Here is a 12,092-nt window from a genome sequence, read left to right as displayed (position 1 = left end):
TATAATTATAGTGCGGGGATCACAACTCTTACATATAACATTTTCCTTTAGGCTGGGTTCACACCTATGCAAATATCGCCACATCCAGTTTGCATAGTAGGAGAATGTGACTGGCTCTCTATGGAGTCGGTACACATATCTCCGTGGTGGCTGCAGAGCACACTGCACAGAAACGCTGTGCGTCTTTGGCTCTGTTTCAGGGCCAAATTCAGGCAAAGATTTAGCCCTGATTTGTCCCTGAACCGGAGAACGGGGACACATAGCGTTCCTGTGTGATCTGCAGCTGGTTCCAGTGTGAACTGAGCCTTAAGTCTGTCTGATTTCTGAATAGAAATCTGCATTCTTTACCACAAGCTGATCAATTTCAGTGTTATAAAAAGGAAAGGCACAGCGTCTGCATCCCTTTAGACGAAGTCTAAGGCTGGGTTCACACCTATGCGAAATTGGATGTGGCTTACACTGCATCCAATTCACAGAACATTTTAAAATCTATTGGTTTCAATGAGTCTGGTTCACATATGTGTGTTGCATTCACACTTCGCATGTGCGTTTTCTAGGCATTGTGGTGCGAATTGCAGGCACATAATCTTCTATGGGAACGCATCTGATTCGCAGATGCGTTCAGTTCTGACAAATTCTCTTCCCCTCCCGCTTCACTCCCCCCCTCCTCTCCCTGGTCAGCTGATCCGCAGCTACAACGGAGAGGAACTGCTAAGTAATAAGGATGAGCTCCGGCTTGTTCGCCCAGCCCACGTGCAGAGCCCGCCAGGAAGTTCGGGCGGCGCTGTGCTAATCACAGGCAGTGAGACATTTCCCGATCTCTGCAGCCACGCATCGGGACAATGTCTCTCTGCTTGTGATTAGCGCTCCGCAGTGCCGACTTCCTGGCGGGCTCTGCATGTGGGCTGTGCGAACACGCCGGAGCTCATTCTTACTGAACAACTGCTTTTTCTCTTTGCAGAGAAACCGGAGCTGCAATTCGCACCGGACTAATGTGAACCCAGCCTAAGGCTAGGTTTACATATATACAGATTGTATGGGTTTTTAACCGCATCCAATTCGCATAACGTGATTGTGACAGGCTTTTAATGGAGCCGGTTCACACATGTCTGGGGCAGCCACGATGCAGTTTTGAAAAGGGTTCTGTGCGTTTTTAGGTCTGTGTATTCTGACAGCAGTGGAAATCTCCCCACTGTCAAAATACAATAGCATGGCACGGAGGAATCCCCCTCCAATGTGTGGATGAGGGAATCAGTTCAATTTCTTTCATTCAGCCTGAAAAAAATGAAACCATCTATGGCCAGCTTGAAGTAGGCTACACACTGTAAGAAAACCGTAAGAAAAATTCCATACAAGGCATGATTATTCGATTTTCGTACAGTGTGTACACAACTATCGACATCCGATTCAGACTTTCCAAATGAAAATTTCCAAAGGGACAAGCTCCAAAATTTTTCTTGTACATGAGCAGAATGAAAGACTGCGCATAATCAGAAACAATAAGCAACAACAAAAAAGCCTTTGTTGTACAAGAATTTTCGTACATTATTTCCATCCTTGGTTTCGACTTGCTGTGAAACATCGAAGAAAACTGGATGATTGCCCAACTTTCTTAGTGTGTAGCCACCTTAAGGCACCGTTTGCACCGATTCCTGCTGCTGGGATTGAAAGCTGCACGCAGATAACAGCTGCTGCTGAGCTCATACACTTGGAATGACAAGCTGCTAGGGGCTGCAGCTATTTGTACCTTTTCACAAAGCCAGTGAAATCGTGGATGTCCTCCAAACTCAGACTTTTTTGTACTCCAACATACTGTAGATTGGGTCATTTTCCACCCTTCTGCTTCCTTGAGCTGAGAGGCAGAAGGTAATCCAGCCCGCAGGTCACTGGAGTACAAAAAAGTGTGAGTTTGGATAATGCCTGAGCTCATCTCTAAAAAGCTCCTTTCACACGGGCAAAAAATACAAAAAAATGTCAACCACCCCACGTGATAGTTGCCTTGGCCAATTGATAGGAGGTCAATTGATTTCACCCTAATTCTGGAATTGCTGCACTTCTCTCTTCTGTAACTAGATGGCCAGGTATCTGGTGGCATTAGATAAGACAAGGGCATTGCAAGGACAGATCAGGAATGAATGGGGTGTCTTAGCCAATGGACAAGGATCTTCTTGGGTCCCTTGGCCTGATGGGAGAGCCTATTTATTTGGGTGAGGTCAGGTGATCAGGGTTCTGTGCCACCTGGACAGCTGTCTGGGTGAACATGTGTTGTGCTGCCCCGGGCTGCTAGGCCAGAGCCTGAGGCCTATTCCGGAGGCATCTGGCTGCTAGGCTGTCTGAGGGCCTATCCAGAAGCAAGAGAGCAGCGTAGAGTTGGGATTGCGGCTTGCAGTCCAACCAGGAGTGACGGTTCTGCCGGCCGGAGAACCTGTCGTGGTTGGAGGTAGAGGGGAAGCTGTTGCCACTAAGGGACCATCCATCTTACTACCAGGGGCCACAGTGAGTAGCCGAAGCAAGTACCAGAGCAGTATTCTCACCAACCAGGGACGGTGAAGAATCGGGAAACTTCAGCAGGTGTCAAGCCAGGGACCCAGCCAGTGGAGGTGACGCTTGCAGAGCAATATTGTGTGCTAAGCCAAGGACCAAGCAGGCTAGTGGGGTGATGCTTGAGGAGTATCTGTGAGTGCCAAGCTAGGGACCCAGCAGGGAGTGACGCTTGAGGAAGATACTGGATGAGAAGACTGGAAGAGCTCAGGGGATCCAGTGGCAGTGGATCAGCAAGTCTAGTGAAAGACTGGTAGGTCAGTTGAGTGAAGATCTACAATAGGAGATTGTAGAAGAAGTGAATAAGTTCATTACAACCTCTGTTAGAAACTGTTTCAAGATTGTTGCCATAGGAAACAGCGTTCCTACTCATGCAGATGTGGTGTCTTGCTGGATGCCTTTCCCTGCTTGGCTGCCTGCCTATAGAAGTCTCAAAACTCCGCTAAATTGACATTGCAACTACTAAAGGGTTTCCTTGTCCTAAACCACTCTCCCACAGTTCTGTTTAAGAGACAATTTCTTTGCATTCAAGAAGTGTCTGGCACTCATTAATCTACCTTGTATCGCACCCACCATGCCTTGTAACCCACTCTACACAGAAGGATGTCAGCTGTCCCCAACTCTGGAGGTCACCATTAGGCCTGGAGAGGCCCGGAACTTGGCTACATAGACAAACAAAAGATTTCCTAGTATACTTACTGACCAGCCTTCACATGGGCGACCATGGGGTTGATGCATGTTTTTACCACTCCCGGCCACTCACCTATAGAGGGGCATGGGGCCATTTGGATGAGTACACATTGCCGCAGCCCCATTGCTTTGCATTACAGGATGGCAATTTTACCGCTACATGCTGAGTTAGACAGGTGACGGTTGGCTCGCAGTTGTCCTGTAATTCAAAATTGCTGTTCGGCAAAAACAAAACAAAAAACAGGCATCAGGTGGTGGCAGCATTGTGTCATGAATGCCTGAAAACCTCCTTTCACCATCCTCTGAAAAACAAGTCTACCATGGGTCACTTTTCAGGAGAGCAGCAATCCATGCCACTAGTGTGAAAAGGATGTTAGGCCGGATGGATCAAAATTCAGCTGGTTCATCAGGAATCGGCTACAATAGCACAGTGGGAGGGCAATTTTATTCCTTCAACTTTTTAAAAGAAATAACCTTTTATAATGCATGGCTTGCTTAAAGTAGAACTATAGGCAAAACTTTTTTTTCACATTTGCAAGGGAAGATTATAACCCCTGTCACAATTTTTTTTTGCCATTTGTGCTCCATTGCGGAGATTTCCCTTCACTTCCTGTCCCATAGCCAAACAGGAAGTGAGAGGTAATCCCTACAAATTAAGGGAATTCCTTGGGTACCCCCAGGTCACCAGAACTAATGTCCTCATTGGAAGATTTCCCCTCTCTTACTTTTCTGGTGACAACCCAAAATGCGGGACTTTCTTTTACTTTCACTTTCAATGATAATGGTAAACAGGACAAATAGAGAGGGGGAATCTCCATAATGGAGGCACAGACAGCAATAAAAACTGACAAGTGTTCTAATCCAGCTCTACTCTATCCAAAACTAAAAGAAGAAAAGATTTACCTTAAAGATAGCACCTTATGAATGCCTGTCAGCTGCTGCTATACCACTCGTTGAAAAGCAATCTACCACAGATCACTTTTCAGAGGGCAGTAAGCATTACCGCAAATGTGAAAGAAACTTGAAACACATCATCTATTTCACACTCACCACCAACCAGGTCACTCCCCAGCCACTTCCCATGTTAGCCACCTCCCTTCAACTTATATCACAGGTGACCATTTCCCAACCTGCAGATGACAGACCCTACCCCAAAAGATATCACTCCCAGTTATTACTTCCCCGACCCGCAGATTGAAATCCCTCCATGACCACCTCACACCCCCCCGCTAACAGAACTCTCTCCCCAGCCTGTTCCCACACACCCTCTCACCTGCTTACCTATGGATGGGGGAATCACTCCCACAGTGTTATTGTGTTCTGCCAGTGGGGAGCCTTCCCTACCCACACATTACAATGATCAGTATTGCTAACTATAGCTGGCAGCACTGATTGTTTTGGGAAAAACCTGACAGGCTGGTTGTACTCAAGTCGATTAATGGATTGACTTGTGTACAACCAGCTAGCCTATACATAGATTGACTATGCCTGGTCTCTGCTTAATTGGCTTAATTTCAATCCATGTATGGCCCGCTTAACCACTACGAAGTCCCTAAACATCTTTCCACAAACCTTTACATTTTTCCTTCCCAGATTCCTTCATCCTTCCCACCTGTACATAGTGCCCGCTGTCATACCCTCCACACTCCTCTCCTGTCCATACTGCCCACTATCATATACTCCATAATCCTCTTCTGTACATACCGCCCGCTGTCATACCCTCCACACTTTTCTCCTATACATACTGCCCACTGTCATACCCTCCACACTCCTCTCCTGTTCATAGTGCCCACTGTCATACCCTCCACACTTTTCTCCTATACATAGTGCCCATTGTCATACCCTCCACACTCCTGTCCTATACATAGTGCCCCCTGTCATACCCCCCAAAATCCTCTCTTGTACATACTGCCCACTGGCATACACTTCTCTCCTGTACATAGTGCTCGCTGTCATACCCTCGGCACTCCTGTCCTGTACATACCGCTCAGTGTCATACCCTCCACACTCCTCTCCTGAACATACTGCCAACTGTCTTTCTCTCCACACTCCTCTCCTGTACATTCTGCCCCCATAATACCTTCCACATTCCTCTCCTGTACATACTTTCCCTATCATACGCTCCACACTCCTCTCCTGTACATACTGCCCCCATCATACCCTCCACACTCCTCTCCTGTACATACTGCCCCCATCATACCCTCCACATTCCTCTCCTGTACATACTGCCCACTGTCATACCCTCCACACTCTACTCCTGTACATACTGCCCACTGTCATACCCTCCACTCCTGTACATACTGCCCACTGTCATACCCTCCATACTCCTCTCCTGTACATACTGCCCACTGTCACACCCTCCACACTCCTCTCCTGTACATACTACCCTCTGTCATAACCCACACACTCCTCTCCTGTACATACTGCCCACTGTCATATCCTCCACACTCTTCTCCTGTACATACTGCCTACTGTCATACCCTCCACACTCATATCCTGTACATACTGCTCACTGTCAAACCCTCCACACTCATATCCTGTACATACTGCTCACTGTCAAACCCTCCACACTCCTCTCCTGTACATACTGCTCACTGTCATACCCTCCACACTCCTCTCCTGTACATACTGCTCACTGTCATACCCTCCACACTCCTCTCCTGTACATACTGCTCACTGTCATACCCTCCACACTCCTCTCCTGTACATACTGCTCACTGTCATACCCTCCACACTCCTCTCCTGTACATACTGCTCACTGTCATACCCTCCACACTCCTCTCCTGTACATACTGCTCACTGTCATACCCTCCACTCATTTAATTTTGTGATTACTACTGTGATGTATAGAGGAACATAGGGAATGTCAGCTACTCTAAATAAACCACTGGTAAAAAAAAAAAGGGTCCCTGAAAATATTTTTGAAATATTGGCAACTATGCACATGGGCACTGCCACTGGGTCAGTAGGGGCTCCATGAGAGGCTCCTGGGATCCTGTGATATTAAAGCGGTAGTAAACTTCGCTAACATTACTACTTTTTAGAGGCCCTGAGGTAGGTTATGCCATAATGTACTAGTATGCACAGCATATTAGCACATTAGGGTACACTTACCTGTCAGACTGAGCCCTCCCCTGCACTGTGACCAATCCAGCGGGTCCCGGGCGCTTCTATCTTCACCCGGTCTTACTTCCAGGTTCTGTGTCTTCGGTCACTTTCCTTGGCCGGGCTGCGTTGCTGTCACTCCCACGCATGCTCATGCGCATCCTCTCTCTCTCTCTCTCCTCCCTCCCTTACCCCTCACCTCTCTCTTATCCCCTTTCTCTCTCTCTCTCATCCTCCCTCTCTCTATTTAATTTAATATAACAAAAAATTGTTTTCATTTTTTTTATATTCGATAAAATGCTCCACCAAAATCCTCAGCACCAGACCCATGATGTTCTTAATCCGACCCTGCTGAAATCTGACTTGTATTAGCCAATCATGCAAGCAGGGAGTTTTGTCAGAAAATGACTATTGTCAGTAATTTGTGTAGCTTTCAGAAAAACCCTTGACAAATGACGGCTTGGAGACTGTGACGTAATGTTTTACGCATGTTTTATAGCATAATTAAATAAATAAATATATCAATAAAAATAAAAAGGAAGGTAAACTGAAGAAAAAAAGAAAATTAACAAAACTGCCAATTGTAGTGTCCCTTTCAAATGAGTAGTACAGGCAATACCTTTTTTAAACTTTGGAGAGGGTTGTAGCTGCTGTCAGTTTTTTTTTTTTTTTTTGTGCCACCTGTGTCCCATTGTGGAGATTTCCCTTTACTTCCGTTCCCATAGCCAAAACAGGAACTGAGAGAAAATCCTGTGAGGGAATCTCTGCTTGTCACCAGGACTAGTGTCCCCATTGGAAGATTTCCCCTCTATTTTTGTTCTGGTGACAACCCGAAATGTGGTATTTTCTTTCACTCTCAGTGTTATTGGTAAAGAGGACAAATAGAAAGGGATAATCTCCTTAATGGGAACACAGACAGCAATAAAAATCTGACAGAGGTTGTAATCCATCTCCACTCTATCCAAATGTGAAAAAAGTCTTGTCTTTAATGATCCTTTAGACCCCTTTCACACTGAGGCGTTTTTCAGGCGCTACAGCGCTAAAAATATTGCCTGTAAAGTGCCTGAAAAAAGCCTCAGCTGCAAACCCAGTGTGAAAGCCCGAGTGCTTTCACACTGGGGCGCTGCGCTAGTGAATTGAAAACAATGGGGCAGCGCTGCTACACCGCCGGCAAAGCGCTGCTGCATCGGTGTTTTGTGGGCGGATTTAACCCCTTTTCGGCCGCTAGCGGGGGGTTAAAACCACTTCTGGGAGCTCTCTCTGTCACAATTTAAAAACAGCGTGGCTGTGTAAATGAATTACAACTACCTTCTACTATTGCAACAGAAGGCTTGTTGTTCACAATAACTTGTGAGGGCGCTGGTGAGCTCTCTCGTAGGTCATTGATCTTCCTGCTGTTCCAGAACTGTCTGCTTGTATAAGAGGTACGGGCAGACAGCTATACCAAAATTCTGCAGGGACCTAGCATTGCACCAGTGGTCTACTGATCACTGCTTTCCAGGCTCTGTGGGAAAAGATGATAAATGCACAATTTTTTTCTGAAAAATATGTGCATTTATTATTTTTTCCCAACAGCTGAACTTAGTCTTTAAGTGTGATAAAACGTGTCTAAACAGCAGAAACATTTGCCTGTGGCGAAAATGAGGTCTGAGGACTCCAACTTGAGTGGAGAATAGTATCATACTCAAAATTCATAATTCCACAATCAAATCATAAAACTGAACAGTTCAACCCTTTTGCTGCTGGAGCCGTTTTTGCACACATGTTAAAATATACATTTTAGGCCAGACAATTTATTAAAACTCCAAAACATAATATATTTTCTGAAAGCAGAGACCCTGAAGAATAAAACGGTGGTAGTTGCAATTTTTATGTCACAAGATATCAGCACAATGGTTTATCAAGCCCCTAGTTTCATTAAAAAATACACTAAAGTTAATTTTTCTACTCGCTACAGTATTGAACAACTTTCTACCTACCTAGAGGGTGTTTCTTTTCCTTCCCTGACCCCTCAGGTGCAAAGTGACCTAAATGCCCTTTTCTGTACTGAGGAAATAGAAAAGGCTACCTCTTTCTTTGTCTTTTTTTGTCTTTGTCTTTCTTTGGTCTTTTTTTTTCTGCATTTCTACAGATATTTCCTTTGGGATTAGAGATTGGCTTCTCTGGGGAAGGAAAAAGATGGCACTGATGCTGAGGTGGTAGTAAAAAACCTTTGAGTCAGAAGAGGTACTTCACTATGGGAGTTTCTTTGCTTAATACCCCGGTGAGCCTCACATGATTAGGAGTTATAGGTATGATTATGAAGCCTACAAGTACAGTCCTGTGGAGGTTATTGGAGCTGCTCCATCAGGTGTTTAGCGATGATCTGTGGATATGCTCATACTACATGCTCATGTAATCACTCTAGAAGTTGAAGGTTCTGGTAAGTAGACTTGCTGGAAACACAATGGTGTTGTGTGCATTTCCTGCTGTGCTGAAGTTGGTGTGGGGCTTTCGTCTATTTCCTCTATCCTAATTACATGGACTTTATTTGTTATCCTTTTTTTTTAATTTGAATGTCATCTTATACATCTGATTAAGCGCTGCATATCTGGACTTTGGAATTTTTACATATCCGATAACCTGTACCCCTTAATCTACTTGCTGCAACAAAAAAACTGATTATGATTGAACCTTTATTTGGACTTAATGGGGAGAGAGAAATGATCTTCCTGCTTAAATGCTTTATGCACTGGCTAACTGCCCTTGTAAAGTGCCTATGTCACTGTTTTCCATTGTCTTAATTTCATCTGTTCTAGAGAACCAATGTTTCAAAGATGGTGTGATAGTGGACTTCCACAAGTCAGGGATACATGCCCGGGCTGCATTCAGCATGTGCGCTATCAATGATTTTTTATATTGACAAAGAGGCAGCACATTTAGGTGCAAGAGATATCCCAAAGGGTCTGAATTGATGTCAGTTGTTTAATCATGTTCCCCACTTCCTTCCAAAACGGTGGAAGTAAAGGTCACAGCCAAAAAGTGTGTAATAATGTCCCAGGCTCTTCATTACAATGCCAGCATAGCTTGGAGGTTTGCGGATAAAGTTTATTAGGTAAGGCCAGAACCCTGTACCACCTGACTAATAACTTATATCCCTGTTCTTGAAGGCGACTTGCTATAGAATATTTGTGGGCCAATAAGATAATCCTGTTAATTTGTTGTCTTGTAAAAGAAATTTGTAGGTCCGCCTCCCATCGATGTATGTACAAAGGGATATGACCTTCTGGAGGCTCAATGATCCGTTTATACAAAAGTGACAGCAGGTGTGGTACATTTGCTTTCCGTACATAGGTACTCAAAGAATGTCAGTGGCCTAACATATAGTCCCACATCTGGTATAGACCTTAAGTAATGTGACAATTGGAAGCTGACCAAGAGCTCAGAGGGGGCTGTGAGAGGTCAGATAGATCTTGAGTAGACATCCAGCCCTGCGAGATAGCGAAATGCATGCACCTAGTTATGCATAGTCCTACAAACCCCCGGAGCTGTTTATTGTCTACTCCAGGTGTAAAATATGGATTCTGAATCACTGGTGTTAATCGGGATGGATAAGGGGAAAGGCCTTTTGTTGAGAGTGTATGAATAAAGACTGCAATTGTAGGGTGCCTCTTCAATCCATGATAATAATTATGGGCGACCCAAGGAAGAGCAGACAAAATGAATGGCGAAGCTTGTTGTTCTACTTGCACCCAAAGTTTGGTCTGGGGGGAAGTACACCATGATACCACTCTAGACAGATGTAGATCTTGATAGTATGAGATCAGGTCAGGTAAACCAATACCCCCCCCCCCCCAGGGATTTAGGCAGAACTAACAAAGAATGGTGAAGTCTTGCCACTATATTGCTCCAGATGAATTTGGTCAGCATTGTGCGACATGAGAGAAAAAAGGCTTGAAGTAATTTAATAGGCATCGCTTGCATTAGATATCAAATCGGATGGAGCACTGTCATCTTAAATGCATTACACCTCCCAAACCACGTAAGGGGGAGGGTTTGCCAAGATTGAAGATGTAATCGCATTTTAGATAATACAAATATGATAAAAGATAATAAAAAATAATGGGCAAAAATTAATCTCATATATTGAGACAGTATCCGAGGTCAATTTAACACCCAGGTATTTAAAAGAAGACTGAACCAATTTGAACCGGTAGACGCCTTATAATTTAGCAATGCACTCCATAGGGAGGAGAATACTCATCGCTTCACATTTAGTGTAGTTTATAGAGAAATTGGAAAGATACTCATACTGAGCGAAACATTGGAGTAGATGTAGTAACAAAACCTCAGGGTAGGTAAGAAAAAATAAGAGATCATACACAGCAATCTTATGTTCCATATTTAAGACCTGTAGTCCACTGATCAAGGAGTCTGATCTAACTTTACAGTGGAAAAGGTTCTAGGGTTAAAACGAACATCAGTGGAGAGAGGGGGCAGCCCTGTCTTGTCCCGTTAGACAGAGAAAAATACTCTGGGTCCCATTAACCAACACAGCAGCTGTAGGACCAGTGTATAGTGCCTGAATCCAGGACTGCATTTGTTCCCCCAGGCCAATATGTCTAAGGGTAGATCATAAGAATTGCCAATCCACCCGGTCGAAGTCCTTTTCAGCATCTGTTGATAAAAGCAGAAGGGTCGGGCCTCCGAGCGGGCAGAGTGAATCAAATCTATCACCCTTATAGTGTTATCCCTGGCCTCTCTCTGAGGGATAAAGCCTGCCTGGTCTGCGTGGACAAGATGAGAGATATGTGGCAATAGCCTATTCGCTAAGATTTTTGAAAAAAATTATAAATCAGCGTATATTAGTGCTATGGGCCGATAATTACCGCATTGAGTGTGATCTTTATCCTGCTTGGGGATCACTATAAAGTGAGCCCTCAGAGCGTCATCTGTTTGCGGTTGGCTGAAATAGAGTTGTAGGCGCGTAAAAACTAAGGAGAGAAAACATCCTGAAAAGTTTTATAGTAAGTAAGATTTAGCCCATCTGGGCCAGGGGCCTTCCCTGATTTAGAAGATTCTATTGCCATGACCAATTCTTTGTTTGTTATGGGAGCTTCCATTTCCTCAATTACCTCTAACGGAAAAGAAGGCATACCCGAGGATGACAAAAAAGTAGACATAAGGTCTACCCGAGTAGGACATTGCGGAGTTTGGGACTTGTGAAGATTATAAAGTCTCCAATAGAATTTTTGAAATTCCTGAGCTATAGACGCTGAATCTGACAGCTTAGTGGCAGACTCAGACATAATTTGAGTAATGTGTGGTTTCGTTTGTGACCCTTTCAGTGCCCTAGCTAGGAGAACACCTGGTTTATTTCCATACTCATAAATAGACTGTTTATATCGACATAATTTCTCCCTCACTTCCGAGTTTGCGATTTGATTATACTGCTGACGCAAAGAAGCGTACTTCTTTCTGTGTCTGCAAGGCAAGTGTTTTTTTTTTGTTTTATGGGTAGGATTCAAGCTTGCTAATCCTTAAGAGTAAAGAAGCGGTTTCAGACCCCCTTAATTTCTTTATCCTTGCACCGTGTTTAAGAAAACTTCCTCTTATAAAGCATTTGTGCTCCTCCCACAATACTGTCGAAGACGTATTAGGTTGATCGTTCTGACTAAAATATTCTTCTAAACCCTGGAGAGCCCCAGTCATGATGATATGGTCCTTTAACAATGTGTCATTAAGCCTTCAAGACGGGGTCCTTGTGGCCACTATGT

At 44.4% G+C, this 12,092-nt stretch overlaps 1 protein-coding gene across 2 annotated transcripts in view; it reads right to left on the bottom strand.

Moving 5' to 3' along the window:
- LOC141128405 (large ribosomal subunit protein P2-like) overlaps nucleotides 1–12,092 on the bottom strand; it is an 866,266-nt gene that overhangs the window by 417,805 nt on the left and 436,369 nt on the right. The window lies entirely within an intron of this gene.

This window comes from Aquarana catesbeiana, linkage group LG02 (genome assembly GCF_042186555.1).
Source record: "Aquarana catesbeiana isolate 2022-GZ linkage group LG02, ASM4218655v1, whole genome shotgun sequence".
Classification (NCBI taxonomy): Eukaryota; Metazoa; Chordata; class Amphibia; order Anura; family Ranidae; genus Aquarana; species Aquarana catesbeiana.
This window is presented reverse-complemented; position numbering and strand designations above follow the sequence as displayed.